The following is a 17,384-nucleotide window of genomic DNA, read 5'->3' on the forward strand; positions in this document are numbered from 1 at the left end:
TGGCCATAATAATTAATTAGAAGTGATATAGTAAAATCACAATTGAAATAGTGAAGTAGAAATATCTTAAGTAACTTATAATAATTAATTAGAAGTGATAAGGTTTATTTATTTATTCATTTAAAATAAATTATTTTTCTTTTTTCGTTTTAAAGAAATAATTACTTAAGTCTCAATTTAAGTGACATAATGCTTAGATTGTCATAATAATTAATAAGGCGTGACATAGTAAAATCATGATTACAATAGCAAAGCAGACATGTCTTGGATAACTTATAATAACAAACTAGAAGTGATATAACAAAATTACTATACAAAAATACTTGTGAAAAAAAATTAAATGAGCATCATATAAAACATCAAATAAATTTAACATTAAATATTATTAATTTTTTAATACTTAGATGACTTTATAATAATTTTTTTGTATTTAGATGACTTATAATAATTAACTATGGGTGATATAGTTAAATTATGGGTGAAGCAGCTGAAGTAGACATGCCATAAATATCTATTTTACTTTTTTTTTTTTATCAAATATAATTAATTTTCTAATACATAAATAACTTATAATAATTAATTAGAAATGATATAATAAAATCACGAAGAAAATAATTGATGAAGCAGGAAGGAGAAGCAGGCATATTGACGGAGAGTTGTCTGCTTCTCCTCCCCATTCCCTCTTATTAGTAAGTAAGTAGTTACTAATAGCTCGTGCAAAACATGAGCCCAACAAATACTTTTTAAAATTTTGTTTTAATTATTGTGATTTATAGTATTTTTATTATATATTTTTTTTATAAATATATAACAGATTATTTTGTTCAGATATTTTAAATTGTTAACTATTGTAATTTATAATACTTTTTATAGAATTTTCAAATGCTTAGATGAACATAATAATTAATTATGAGTGGTATAGTAAAGTTACGATTGAAGCAGCGAAACAGACATGTGTTAATGACTCATAACAATTAACTAAAAGTGATATAACAAAATTACTATAATAACATCTTTAGTACCTAAAAAAAAAGCAGTTCAATAAACTAAAATTTTTGATATGTGCAGGATTCGGTATAGGATCTAATCGTAAAGGTTGTATTGTCCATCTTAACATTCCTAGATAGTTTTGAGCAGATTTATTCTCTTCTTAAATTACATTCAATTTTTTCTAGCTTTACATTTAAGTGTGCAATACAGTTTCATCAGTACGTATTCTTTTAGTAATACTACTTTAGTAGTTTTATTATACGTGTGTGTCGTAACAATCTAAAAAAATTACATATAAAAAGAATAGAGTATATTGATATAGAGTGTTGCAGTAGAAATTACAATGTATGCAACATTATATTTATTTAAATTATAAAAGTGTGTTGTAATTTTAATCTATGTGACTATAAGCTAATTTTTAATACAATTAATATAAGATAATCAATATTATTCATCTCGTGAACAATTATATCAAGCTTTTCAAACAATAATATACCCACTAAATTCCCACCTAGTCAGTTCATACCACTATCTTCCAAGAAGTAGAGAGGTCAAGCTTTTCAAACACATTCTTTTATTAATTATGATAAATAAACTATTATCACCATCATTTGGATAATATTTTAGTGACTTAATATCTTAGACATACATAAATTAAAAAAACATTTCTCTAACTTAGCTCTCTGTGACAGTCAAACAACCCAAACTTCAGGGCTGAAGCAATTTCAATCATCCTTTAACTTCGAACACGATTCAACGTTTCTAATCAATAGGTTTGATTCAAACAACAGATTACTTTTTGGAAATAATAGTTCTCAAAACCATAAACTAACAAGTATAACAATAAGTTACAACAATTATAAATAATATAAAATTCATATGCAATTTCTAGACGTGACAATTTAGTTATGAGCTACTACCATTCCACTATATATGTCTTCTCAATCCGTGTTCTTGACTTCTTGTCAATTCTAGGCACCTCAATTTGTACTTCATAGGTGATGCCAATTTTCTTCTACTCCCGAGTTATGTCTTGTCTAAATACACCTTTAGGGATCGATTGGTAGAGTGTATAAGAATAATGCTGGATATAGTGTATTAGTAATGTAGGTATTAGTAATGCTGGTATTAGTTATGCAAACATTATTTCTTACACAGTGTTTGGTTTCATGTACTAAAAATAATATATTTTTATTTAATTTTTATGAAAAGATGTTTATTTACCAAAATACCCTTCTTTCTATTAAAATATTCTAATTCTTCATCTTCATATTCTTCGAAAAAAAATCCTCCAGTATAAACAATTTCCAGAACTTCATCAAAAGTAGATATTGATTCAGAATTCTCCAACAAATGCGATAATTCGTTCTTCCGTCGAGAGTGATAAAAGTAAGCTGAGCAAGAAAGAAAATTTTGATTCCAATAGAAGAAGTTTAGGAAGTAATGTTGTTGAAGATCTTTGATGGAACAACATAAGCGAACAAAATAATAGAACAAAATAAAGAAAGCACAATACTTTGATGGAAAAAGCAACTATTTTTTGATTAATTGGGGGAAGAAGAAGAGGTGGAGAAAATAATTGTTGTTTTTTCATGGTAAAGTGCATAACAAAGTGAAGAAAAGAGAAAGACGGACAATGATTTGAGGGGCAATTTTGTAATTCATCAAATTAATGCATGTGTTTAAGCCTTTGTATTACTAACACATAGAAAATGAGTTATACACGTCTCAATACACAATAGAGTGTATAACTAATACAAACATTAGTTATACATAGGATGAAAAAGTGAATCAAACAATGTATTAGTAATAAACACAGCTAATACATGCATTATTTTTATTAATACACTCTACCAAACGACCCCTTAGGGTTTTTGATATATATTTTATTAGCATAGTTAATACATAGACAATGTAGCCATGCTCTAAAATTTGCAGTATATTTAATTTGTAATGAGCTTACTACAAGAGGGAATAGAATTGAGTGCAAAGCAAAAAAATAATTTATAACAATTCTATAATAAATTATTAAATTTTTAAAAATGGACATAGTAATTGTAACTATTCAATAATTAATTTATGGACATAAACATCAATCAATATTTCAGTTCAAGCATCAGCACATAACATCAAAATAATAATACCTACCTTGAATTTTAACGAAATATTTGTTTCAACAATTGTTTAAATCATATCATTGTAAAATTTTCTAGAAAAAAAAATGAAGGAGCTAAAAAACAAAAGTTATATTTTTGAATCCAACATAAAATATATGCAAAAAAAAAATGAATTTTAGATTTACTATCAATTACTTATAGTTAAGTGATGGGTATGTATGTTTAAACACATGTTATTTATTTAATATAGAAAATTCGATGCAAATAACTTTTACCTTATGAACGAATCTAACTGAATAATTTTAGGATTTGATCTAAATTTTGGATCCTTTAAAGGGTTGTAGACACATAAAATTTATTGGATCAAATTCATATAAAATTTGGATTGAATCCATATTTGTTTGGGTTGAAATTAGTTTGGGATTTTACAAAGTTAATCAGACCATTAAATTCAATTCAAGGTTCATCTTGAAGCCCAAACTCATGTCACATGTCAAGTGACGTAGCATCCTAGTTAAAATAAAGACCAACAAGACAAAGCCACACATTCAAATGACATGACAAGCAAAGTCAAGTTCAACAGTCAATGAAGCATCGACAAGTGTCCCAAATGACATATTTTTCGCCAGTCACAAATAATTTTATCACACAACATTTGTGATAAGTTTAATGATTTGATGGACTAATCAGAATGATGCAAAAGAAGTTATTTATACTTGGAATGCTTACCCCCTACAACTATAAATAAGAGGGTTACATAATTTTCTGAAGTCATTCTGCAATCATTTGAGAAAGCCACATCATCAACTACACAGTTCTTCAAAGGAATGGTCAATGAAGTTCTTCCTGAAGATCAACTCGAAATAATGAAGTGTTGCATAACGTCTTCGGAGATAAAAAATATCTCAAGGAGGTCTGAATTATTCTACATTTGAGAAACATACTACTGACAACCCTTGAATCACAGAGAAATATTAGGAGAGAAGAATCAAGAGAACAACCTAATTGTACTTACAAGATTCATTAATGAAATTATCTTTTTCTTATAAATATTTTGCTTGCAGTTAATTTTTAACACTACAAAAATTTATTGCGAACAAATTTTGGTACGCCTAGTAGGGCCGGTTTTGCTCTTCATCTCTTTCTTTTACAAATTGAAAAACTATAAATTCAACTACTGCAATGGACTTCAAAAAGATCAATAACATTTTTTGCAAGAAGTCTACGACTGCCACATCTGTTGAGATCAGACGTGTTGGCTCCATCAATCGATGGAAGCTCAACATTGTGCTTTGTATGAATCCTAATATTTCACTTTTTGGAGATGACAAAAAGGAAAAAATCTCAAATTTTGACTGTAACTACAACCCTTGGGATAAACCTTCCATCTATGTTGTTAGACGAACTGTCAAACTATCTTTAACTTTGAAGAATCTGAGGATTCAATGATTCTCCAACCAACAAAAGTCAACACCTTTATGGTTGATGAAGTAGACATGGATGGGATGTTTGTAGTGGTGGAGCAAACCATTGAAGCCTTGAAGAAGTCTGTTGATGAGAAAGATTTTCAAATCATCCAACTTATGAGCAAGTTAGATCTCTATAATCCTGGAGAGTTAAGTTATAATTTAACACCGTAAGAAAAAGTTGATGGTGAATCTCTTATCAAGTCAATTGATAATCAATACGCTAATCAATTCACTTAAGTCGCCACTCTAACAGTTCAACAACTTCAAGATATAATCACAAACACCATTAAGGCACGATATGGCGGTCCATCATAAAATTTTGTAGGATACTCAAAGCCATTTTCTAAGTGAATCGAAGGCTTACTAATGTCAATTAGATATCAACCATCAAAGTTTTGATAATTTGATGAAAAAGAAAATCTAAGACAATGCATTGCACATTTCTTTAAGGCTTGTAGCAATGCTGGTACACATGGTGATCTTCTTGTCAAGCAATTTGTTTGCTCTTTGAAAGGCAACATATTTGATTGATACACAGACTTGGATTTTAAATAAATAAATTAGTGGGAGCAACTAGAATGTTAGTTCCTAATCATTTCTACAACACTCATCGTACGGTCAGTATGATGGAGTTGACAAACAGAAGACAAAGTAAGAATGAGCATGTAATGGACTACATCAATTGTTGGAGAACATTCAGCATTAATTGCAAGGATCAACTTTCTAAAACTTCTGCGATTGAAGTTTGCATTCAAGGGATACATTGGGGCCTTATGTATATCCTCCAAAGAATTAAGCCTCAAACGTTTGAAGAATTGGCTACACGCGCTCATGACATGGAGCCAAGCATTGCAAGGCATAGAATGGAGTCACCTATCTTTGATCAAAGGAAAAAATCCATAAGATTCACGGACTCAACAAAAGACTAAATTAGAAAATATATGACGATCATAGTGAGTTCTACGAAGGCCTCCACAAGATAAAATTTGAAAGATAAATCTTCAAAGCAATAAATGCGAGAAATAAAAGATCAGCCAACCTTGAAAGAGTTACAAGCAAAGGTGTATACTTTTCTGACTCTGATGTTCATTCGATTCTTGACGAGTTGCTAGATAAAGAAGTCATTCAACTTCCTAAGTCAAAGCGATCCGAAGAATCTAACAAAGCTGAATCCTAAGTATTGCAAATTTCACTGCATTGTTAGTCATCACACAAAAAAAATACTCTATCCTGAAGAAAAGAATCATGACATTAATGCGAGAAGAAAAGATAATCATTGATGATGACAATACAGTTAATGCAAACCATGTTAGCGCTAAACTAGACCATAATAAAGATTAAATTTCAAAAGCTCTACAATCTATGCACTCTGTGGCATTACCAAATATTGAAGGAATCATCATACTATAATTTGGGAGCTTTGACCCAATTGGGGTCTCCATCCTAAGAAAAACAAGAAGTAAATCCATGGATAATGACTTTTCCAATGGACATTGATCGCTTGCAAAAGAAAAAAATGTCAAGAAACTTCTAAACTCCAATTTTTAAAAGTCGACATAAGATCAAGTGTAAATTTGCTTCAAGTAATGTGGGCCATAAAAACCAAAGTAAAGTGCAATAATACTTTATTATAAAGGGTTGGAAGGAAAGTTACATTATAAGAATTTTTCCCCAAAATGCTCCTCGATGAATGAGCCTATACTGCGAGTTAATTAGACCACAACTGTAACACCCCAGATTTTTCCTTAGAAATTTTTTTGAGTTTTGAGATTACTTCCCAGGCTACAACTCACTTAACGAGTTTTAAGGTCTCCTTACGGGTTGCAGGGCTTCAGTTATAAGGTAACCAGTGAGGGTTACCCATATTTCTATTATGACTATGACTGGAATATCATGAGATATGATGACTCTTTAGGAGCCGTTTGATGCGTATCATAGTCAAACCAGTGTAGGTGCCTAAGTCACTGTTGTGGTTACGATTAGGATAAGTCACTGTTGTGGTTACGATTAGGATCTCATGAGTCATAAGGTTTGAGTATGAGTTAGGGTATGACTCGTATATTTAATAGTGAATAGGACCCATGTCTCTACCTAGATTATGAGTCATGGCAATGACTTGTAACCAGACGTCATGAGTCGTAATGTGACTCATAGTCACTGGTGATAGTTTTTCCTATGTTTTAATTGGGGACACTTTCGGGTCCCATTATCACCCATAAACAAATCAAATACACACTCTATACTCTCTCAAGTCCTTAAGTCAAGAACAAGCTAGGGTTTCTCAAGGTAGATCGTTTAGAGCTTCCAAGTAATGATCTCTCTCCATAATTGTGATACTTTCAGGTATGTACCTCTCCTCTTAAACTTGTTTAACTTAAAGCATATGTTTAAATGGTTATTTATGTGGATTTGAATATGGATTTTAATTTGGGGTTGAGGGCTTTGGAAAGATTGTTACTTGATTTGAATTTCCATAGTTTTAATGCAAGTGTTCATATTTTATTTATGTATTTAGAAACCTATTGGGGTACATGAGAATGGGAATTAAAAAGGTGGTCGAGGTATTCTCCTAATTTGATGATTTTGGTTTGGAATTTAATTTTGGAAATTGTGTTCCCTCTATCCACTTGTATAATTAGATTTAAATCATAGTTAATCACATGATTTGACTTACTTCCCTAAATTAAGGCATTGCATAAATGGTTAAACGGATAAAAAGGATTTTGAAGGCCTTGTTATCCATGTTTTTTTTATTTTAAACTTGATTTAATCAACAAAGGGGGTCATAGCATTCCCCCAACATGATTTAATAAACAAAGGGGGTCGTGATATTCCCCCAAGTTGATGGAATTTGTATGGCATAATTATAAGCTTCTAAGAGTAATGGTATGATGATACTTGTGGTTGATGCCTTACATGAAACTTGTTTTAATTGAACTTAAAAGGGGTTGCGTAGCTCATCGTGGAAGGTGGAGGTCTCGAAGAGATCGATACTGGAAACAACGTTTGCCAGTGTGGTGGTATTTATGATCGTATACATAGTTCACACTTATATATATTTTGGATTGGTTGAGGTTGAGGCATTCCCTGGATCATCCTTGAATTTTCCTAGTTCATGCAGCTAATACGCACTCGGACCCTTTCAGTAGGGAAAGTTGAACCCATATAGCCCGTGGGTTCCCTTAGGATGGTTAGAGATACACAACCCAGGTTAATGGTTTTAAATATCATGCTAAACCTTATTCCCTATCCCAACATCTTTTATATATATGTGTGTGTGTATGTATACATACATATATATATGTATATATGTATGCGTATATGTACATTGAGTTTTGACTGGATTTTGAATAGATATTATTTTATCCTTATCCTGAGTTATATGCTAGCGCTCACCCTGCTAACCATCTTCGTATGCTGTATCCCCATGCGATATAGGGAATGAAGATACTTCTGCTTTTCTTACAAAGTGATAGGTGATTCCTGGATAGCTCGCGAGTTGGCTTTGAAGCGGTGAACTTCTATTCTTTGGAAAACCCTCATTTCATGGTCTTTTTTCATTTATATTTTAGACTATTCCTTTTGGACTCATTTTGGCTATGGTCGGGGGTATGTCCCGACTTAGGTTGTTCTTGATTATTAGAGGCTTTGTGAATTACTGTGAATTGGGATGGATGTTAAATTTCTTAGATTTCTTACTGAGCTAGTTGCTTAACTATTCGTTATATGTTTGAAACTCAGCTCTATCTTGTTATATGTTCAAAATTCATCTGCTGCTAGATGTATTGTATTCTGGTTAGCTACGGTAAAGGTGATGGTCTTTAGTCCTTGGTGGACTTGAGATACCCATCATGGCCATTCCCTGGTTCAGGTCGTCACAAGCTTAGTATCAGTGCCTAGGTTCATGGTCATTGGGTGTCCATGAATCCATGTCAAGTAGAGTCTTTTTTATGGGTGTGTAACGTGTCACACTTATAAGGGAGAGGCTTAGGAATGTTTCCTTTTCTTGTGATCTATTTCTTGGGCTATAGCGTCTAAGGTCTTGAAATCTCCTCTAATTTTTTTTATTCGCATTTTAGATCATGCCTCACCAAAGATCTGATTCTTATGGAAACTCCTTTGTCCCACCTGAGGATAATGTGGATGGAACTTATTCTACTTATGGAATACAGACCCGATCTAGGGTACCTGCTTCTGAATGTCTATGTGGAGTTCCATCAATCCCTACTAGTCCACATCGGACTTCTCACGCTGATGATGTTTATGCCCCACCACCCTAAGAAGACATTTCTAATGCCAAATTTTATGGATCTATTCATCTGCTGACTCAGTTGGTGATTTTTTAGCCTCGTCATACTGACCGTGTTGGTTCTGTTTCTCCATCTTCTGAGGTTACTAGAGTTGATCAATTCATAAGGTTGAATCCTTCGACCTTCACAGGCTCTAAGGTCGAGGAGGATCCTCAAGGGTTTGTTGATGAGATGGAAAAGATATTCAGGGTGATGCATGCTACTGATGTAGAGGGTGTGGAGTTTGCCATATATAAGTTGAAGAATGTAGCATATCAATGGTATGAGGAATGAAAGCAGTAGAGGGATGATGATGCTGAGCCGGCTATGAGGGAGGAATCTTTTGGTTCTTTATTTGATCATTTATTTCCTCAGGAGTTGAGAGAAGCCAAAGCCAAAGGGTTTGTGAACTTGAATCAGGGAAGAATGACTATGAAGGAGTATACTTTGAAGTTCCACCAGCTGTCTCGTTATGCCTCAGAGATTATGTCTAGCATGAGGGATAGTATGAGAAAGTTTTCTTTGGGGTTTTGTCGGGACTTGCTACTAGAGTGTAAGGCTATGATATTGAATAATGACATGAATATCTCTAGGCTGGTGGTGTATATGTAGCAAGTTGAGGATGGAAAGAAGAAGCAAGCCAAAATAAGAGAAAAATAGAACAGATATTTCAGAGTAGGGTGGAGGACAACAGAGCAGTGGTAGAGATGGTAGGCAGTGGGGTAAGAAAAAGGCTTAGGGAATTTTGGTTCTTATTCTACAGCTAGTTTTCCTTATCCTAAGACATTTGGAGATCATCATTTTTAAGCTGACAGTGAGATTAAGACCCAGGGTACCCAGACCTAGGCTAGTGGAGCTCAGTCAACTCCATCATATCCTCCTTACAGATTTTGTGGACAGCTGTACCATGGTTATTGTGATGAGGGGAAGAATCGGTGTTTCAACTGTAGCTAGCCTGGTCATTTTCATAGGAACTGTCCATCAGCAAATATTGCTACTGGAGCTAATAAGGTTCTGATTTCTACTTCTTCAGCTCCTACGCTAAAGCATGCTACTTCTAGTACCGAAACTAGTTGGAATCGTCTATATGATCTTACCACCTATCAGAAATCCAAGGTACCTCCTAATGTCATTATTGGTATGTTATAACTTTTATCTCATAATGTATATTATCTGCTTGATTTGGGTTCTACCCATTCTTATGTGACCCTTTATATGGCTGTTTATTTTGGTTTCAGCCTTGAGTGCATTTTCGATCCCTTATCTATATCTACCTCTATGGGTGATTCTGTTGTGGCTAGAAGGGTCTATAGGGTCTGTGTGGTATCTATTGGTGATAGGGAGAGATTAATGGATTTGATTGAATTTGATATGGTAGATTTCGATGTGATTTTGGGGATAGTTTGGCTTCACTCATGCTATGCTTTCCTAGATTGTCAAAACCCGTAAGGTCAATTTCTAATTCCAAAATAAACCGGTGATGGAATGGAAGGAAAGTTCCTTAGTCCCTAAGGAAAGCTTCATTTCGTATCTTAGATCCCAGAAGTTGATTTCCAAGGGGTGTCTATACCATCTAGTTTGGGTTAAAGATTCTAGTTATGAGGTTCTCTCTTTATAATTTGTCCTTGTGGTTAACGAATAACTTAAAGTGTTTTTTGATGATCTTCTGGGTATTCCTCCTGATAGGGAAATAGACTTTGGGATTGATATTCTATCGAATACCCTTCCTATCTCTATTCCTCCTTATAGAATGGATTAGGTTGAGTTGAAAGAACTTATGGAGTAGTTAAAGAATCTTCTTAATAAGGGTTTCATCTTTCCTAGTATGTCCCTATGGGATGCTCCCATGATTTTACTGTGTAATAAAGATAGTTCCCTATGGATGTGTATAGATTATCGACAACTGAATAAGGTAAAGGTAAAAAATAAGTACCCTCTTCCTAGGATTGATGATCTCTTTGACCAGCTTCAGGGTGCTAAGTACTTTTCTAAAATTGATCTTTGGTTGGGTTATCAATCAGTTAAAGATTAGGGAGGTGGATATACCTAAGACTGCCTTCTGAAATCGATATAGTCATGATGAGTTTCTGGTGATGTCATTCGGGTTGACTAATGCTCTGGCTGTATTTATGTACTTGATAAACTGGGTATTCAACTAGTTCTTGGATTTATCCGTGATTGTGTTTATTGATGACATCTTGGTATATTCTAAGACTGAAGAGGACCATACCAATCACTTTCGAGTAGTGTTGCTGACTTTTAAAGATCAGCGATTGTATGCCAAGTTTTAGAAGTATGAGTTTTTGTTGAATGTCATGACTTTTTTGGGTCATGTTGTGTCCAGTGAGGAAATCATGGTAGATCCATAGAAAGTTGAGGCAGTTAAGAAGTGGCCTTAACATATGACTCCAACAGACATTCGGAGTTTCTTGGGTTTATCTGGGTTTGATAGGAGATTTGTGGAAATTTTTCATCAATTGTTGCTCTGTTGACTAAGTTGACTTAGAAAAAGGTAAAATTTTTAAGGTCCGATGCTTGCTAGCGTACTTTAAGAAGCTGAAGGATAAGTTGACTTCTGCTCTGGTTTTGACCCTGCCCAAGGGTACTGATGGGTTTATTGTTTACTGTGATGTGTTTCATGTGGGAATAGGTTATTGTAATACCCCGTACTTTTCTTAGTTCAGTTTAGCTCCTAGTGCGTACTTAAAAAGCTTAGAACCTGAAAATTTCACTAAGTGTTGGAGACTGTGTCATATATTTAAGACTTTCTAGCTTTGAGAAATTTTAAACTTGCCTTCCGGACTCTGAGATGAGGTTTTTGAGTTGAATTATGTTTAGGAGAGTAAGGATCATGTCTCGGGGAAGTTTTAGAATTTTTAGGTGAGAAGTTATGGCATTTTTTGTTTAGACAGTAGATCACCGCGATAGTACTACGTCGCAGTAAAGTTCCAGTTCACAATCGTCCATTTCCAGTAAAGCACAACGATTAGCCCATGTGGCGGTGAAGCTCAAACTACCGCTCATCCTTCACCAGTAGCTCATCGCAATTGCACCACATCGCGGTGAATTGCTAAATCACACTCGTCCTTTGGATGGAAAATTCCAGTAGCTTAACGCGATTCCACCACATCGCAGTAAAGGCATATTGCCATGTTCTTGATCCATAATTATAAATGCATGTGTCACGACCTTTACCCTAGTGTGTAAAGTGCTTGTGAGGTGAATAGTGTTCCTAGAAATCACTTAGAGCCAAGTTGAGCCAAGAACCTTAGATTCGTCCAAAGTTTGGGGTTGGATTCCATAAGGGTCTACTTTAAATGTGTATAACATTTTATATACGTGGAATTTTTTGAGATTAATACCCAAAAAATTGTAGATAATTAAATTAGCTTTTCAACGATACTAATTTTGCCTTAATTCGATACCTGAACGAAAAGGTATAGCCATTTTAGTGTGAGGCATTAAGCTGCCGCGATGGTACCGCGTCGCGGTAAGGAGCAAAATCGGGATACAGGTTACGAATTTTTGATTTAAATGAATGAGGGGAAATATGGTCTTTTGCCACCTCAACCCAGGTCGTAAATACACGATCTTAAGCCTCCATTAGGGCATTATTTTGCCCTCATAATCCTAGTTTACTCCCAAGAACAAACCCTAATCAATCCTCTTCAAGATTCATGCATTCTATTATCTCTTATTCAAATAAACAATCAAGAATTTAGCTTTCTATTCCAAAAAGTTAAAGAAAAACATTCAAGAACATTCCCAAGAACATCAATTCGATTCATCTTCTTCAAGGAACAATATTAGAGAACACAAATAGGGATTCAAGTCAAACTTTTTCATCAATTTAAGCAATTAAGGTATGTGGAGTTTATGAACAAGGATACTTCTTTCATCTTTGTGCCCAAAATTTGTTTTAAATCTGATTTTTATATGAATTTACATGACTTTAAAATTAGGTTTCATACCCAATATTGTTATTTGCAAGATTATGAGATTTTGAGAGATTTAGATGTTGAATTGCATGTCTACTTTCATATTTTTATGCGTATTGCTGAAATTTTCAGATTTAAAATTGAATTATCATTATCTTCATTATCAAGCGTAAATATTATCATATTTTAACATGAATTTGATACATGCGTTATTATGCACTAGTTGAATATTGCTATTTCAAAATTTATTGTGCTATAAGCAACCTATGTCTAGATTATTTTCAGATTTTTGATAAAGATTTATTCTTTTGATCCTCAGATAAGATTTGGAATCCACTTTTTAGATTTGTTACAGATTATAGAAATCAGATTTGTGTTACTTACAGATTTAATCTGATAAATGCATAATTGGTTTCGTAATAACCCATATGCTAGCTTTTAAAGTGGATTTCCAACAAAATGAGCATACAGATTAAAAATGAGTAGAATTTAGAACCGAGATGGAAGTGTGAGATTAACGTGCCTTATCTTCGACAGAATTGCGTAGCCAACGTAGGTACAGATTATCAAATTATTCCCACTTCTACATGGATGATAGTTACAGATGTGATCACTTAGCTCAGGTTATACTCCTTGTCAAAATTATGAAACCTCTCCCCATCGTGGGATTGTTCCTATAGAGGAACAAGATGTTGGACTCCACGTTAGCTCACTTGATTTATGTCGGTTAGAAGAACCTCCCTACTAGTAAAGAAAAGCTTTGAAAGAATTCCCTTCAGATAAAGTATTTTCCCTACAACTAATATATATATACTAAAGCTTTTAGCACTACAGTTTAAAAGTCTTATAAATAGAATAACAGAATAGTTTTAGAAACTAAGTGTAAAGGCTCACAAACATACTCAGATATTGCTTTACTGAAGCCTCAGTTATAGACTTACTATTTTTTAGTTCTTAGAAAATAAAGTTGATCCCTTTTCACTTAAGTTTCATGATTTGCAAATAGAACAGAAGTACAACTTTTAGAACTAAGTGTTATAACACACAATATTCATACAACATGTTTTACTATTCATGAGATATGATTTCTCAGCTTTCAGTTACTCAAGCAGTGTGAGTCATTTTCACTTAGCATGCATTGTTTACACAATATATGTAATTATATATATATATATATATATATATATATAGTTACAGTTTTACTTATGCATTCACCCCCATATGCTTAGTACATTCCAAAGTACTGATCCACATATATGTCTATGTGCTATATTATTTTATAATGTAGGTACAAGTTTTAGTATGTACAGTCAGAATTAGACAGTTGCAGATTCCTACCTACAGATAATGAGTCCTCCTACTTCGGGGACTTTAGTTAGATGTTATTTATGTACTTTACTTTCTTACTAATATGTATTGATTAGTGGTAGTTGGAGTCGCATCCCAACTATCTATAGTCAGTATAGTAGAGGCTTCATAGATGTCTGTTAGAGTCAGTCATGTAATTTCAGTCCCTTTTTTCAGACTTTATCAGAATGTACAATTGTATTAGTATTGTATTTTCATAGATTCCATCATTATTGCCTTCTGCATAGTAAACTCAGTCATTGTATACATAATTAATTAGTTGCTTAACAGTATACCAGTTTATGGGTTAGCTTGGGATCACTTGTGGTCTTAAGCACTGTTTGATATCTCAGGACTATTTTTGGGGCGTTACATACTTTGTATCAGAGCATAGAGTTTAAGTGTCCTAGGGTGTCTGTGAAGCCGTGTCTAGTATAGTCTTGTAGAATGGTACAAAGACATCTGTACTTTTCTTCGAGAGGCTATAAGACATTTAAGAAAAATTTCCCTCCTTTCATACTCTAGATCGTGCTGTAAAGTTGTTCCTTTAAAAACTCCTGTCTACTCGTGTGTTACCCCAAAATTCCTTATCTATGACTTATTCTTGAGATAACACGATTAGCTCATTCCAATTTTCTCCCTTGATAATGCTCTTAGATTTGCTAGCAGAAGTTTCAAAAGTCATACAAAGGGCATGAGAAGAGCTCTCTAGTGTGTCATAAGTCCTTCAAGTTGAAAGTTATGTCCTCATCCTTATGAGTTGTTCAATTGAGATAGAATTAGATATATATTCAAATTTCCTATTGACCCTTTTAATACAGGTAATGCTCATGAGAGGAGATAGTATGAACCTAGACTGTTAAATATAGTTTGCATTTGAGAGATATTATGAACTTTAGTGTTATGATTTATGAATAGTAAAACCTTATTATAGTTGGAAGTATGGGTATAGAAGAGTAGTGACAAGAAAAGTAGGAGTGGCGATTGATAAAAAGTATAGAGATAAACTTATGCATGTTATCGAGATACGTTAAGGTGGTATGTCCTTGTGTGTTAGTTTAGTGGAGGGTGAAGAAGGAGTTATTAGTTAAGGTGAATTGTTGTTTGCTTGAAGTACGGAAGGAGTTATTGATGGTATATATTGTATTTGAAAAGTATAGGAAATTAATGAAGTGTTTGGTGGTTTAGTATCATTTATTTAGGCTTCCTTTGAGGTTACAAAAAGGAGTTTAGTTGAAACTTATGGAGCTATGATAGTAATTTAGGTGTATAGAAGGGTAAATAGTAATGATGGGTAGAAGGAGGATATGTTAATGGATTGTAAATAAGATAGGCTATATGATTATAATCAATTATCGTTGTTATGAAGTTCTAGCAGACTTGTGTTTCTAGATGTTTTTTTAAATAGCTTCCAATTGAGAATTGTATGTAAGGTGGGTTGTTAAATCATGTTTAGCACTAGACATTAAGTTTGAATAGTGGATGGTCATCAAGGTAGATGTAATGATTTCTTAGTTAGTGTAGCTAGTTGTATGAAAGTGGTCTAGTAGGCTTGAACAGTGCATACAAAAGTTTAAGTTCAATTATTCATAATTAAGTATGATTTTTTAAGTCTGATGTTGAGGTATGCCCAAGGTGATATAGGGATTGAATTATTTTTTTTCTTTTTTTTCTAAGGTTATTAAGTGCTGTGTGTAGTTACCAGTACTCTTGAATTGATAAGTATGAGGCTATATGGTATACGATGTACTTGTCAGTTAACTTATGGGTTACAAGTTAATGATATTGGTATAGGGAAAAATATAAGTTAGATATGTGATATTAGTAGAGTACGAAGGAAGTTAGTATGGTTCAACAACAGTTTAGAGATATCCATGTTAAGTGTTAGAATCTAAGTTGGTTAGTGTTTAAGTTGTTAAATGATGACTTATGAGGCTATAAAAATTTAAGAGTTGAATCTCAAAAGGAGGTTTTAGCATTGGGTGTTACACGTTAAGATACAGTCCTTCAGGGTAAGTTTAGTTTTATGTGCATTGATTATTCCCCAGACTCTAGAGTAAAGTAATTGCAGTTTAGATTAGAGTTTACTTAGTTGTTCACAGACTTAGAGTGATGGGTTAAAGCTAAAGGGAAGATGATAGAATGAGTAACTAAGTCAGACTCCCAGATTCTAGTAGTGATGCTAGTGTAGTGTAGAAAATTAGTAAAATAGGATGATGCCCGACCCATTCTCATCTAAGTACAAAGTTTTGTACTTCAGTTATCCCATTATCTACTCATTCCTTACATGTCGGCTCCATGACCACAGTTTATATTTATACACCTTATAGAAAAATCATGTATACTTCCAGTTCCCAGCATAAGCAGTTCCAGTTCACTCAGCAGTACGAATTATATTCCATGAAATCATGGATTCCAAACTCAGGTCATTTAGATCATGACTCATACTTTACAGTATATTAGTTCTAGGTACTCATGATACACTCTTAATGATCATCAAAATTCAAATTGTGTTATAGGTGTCCTCAGTTTTGATCTTCTCAATAAATTCCTGCATTTGATACCCTATTCCTCAGGCCTCAATAAAATGTCAAGTTATACATAGCATCCCTTCATATTTCAGGTCCTCATGTTCTAACCTTTTGTTACTTTTTCTTAGGTCAAGATAGTGATGATCAACAGTTATCTAGATGGGAGAGAGTAAATATTTCTTGTTGATGAAATATGGTTGTATGCTTATTTTAGCTAAGGCAGTAAGTGTTAAGTAAGATTGAGGCCAAGTCTTTGATACTTGTCATGGTCAGTTGAAATATTATGTATGTATTACTAAGACTAGTGCATGGAAGTTGTTCTTGATAGAGGTTTGTAGGATATGAAAAAAATGCTTTATGAGTGTTTGTTTAGAAGTGCATATGTGGTTATGATGATAGGCTTGAATGTCATGTTTGTATATATGTGGATAGATGCATTACACATTAGTGAGTTCCTAGTAAAAGGTTAAATGTAGTTGTTACAGTGGAATGTATAGTATGAGTTAACCTATTTAGCCACTAATTCAGTCTAGTGCCATACAGGTAAGTTTTGATGGTTTTCAATCTTCCATCTAGTCATATCATTCTAAGAGAATTTTTTTGCTCATGTACTTTGCGAATTCAGATCAGTTCATGCATTATGCATTAGTTTCATAATCTAGATGTTCAATCATGATTCAACTCGTAAGATTCCCGTACATCA

This window comes from Capsicum annuum, chromosome 7 (assembly GCF_002878395.1).
Source record: "Capsicum annuum cultivar UCD-10X-F1 chromosome 7, UCD10Xv1.1, whole genome shotgun sequence".
Classification (NCBI taxonomy): Eukaryota; Viridiplantae; Streptophyta; class Magnoliopsida; order Solanales; family Solanaceae; genus Capsicum; species Capsicum annuum.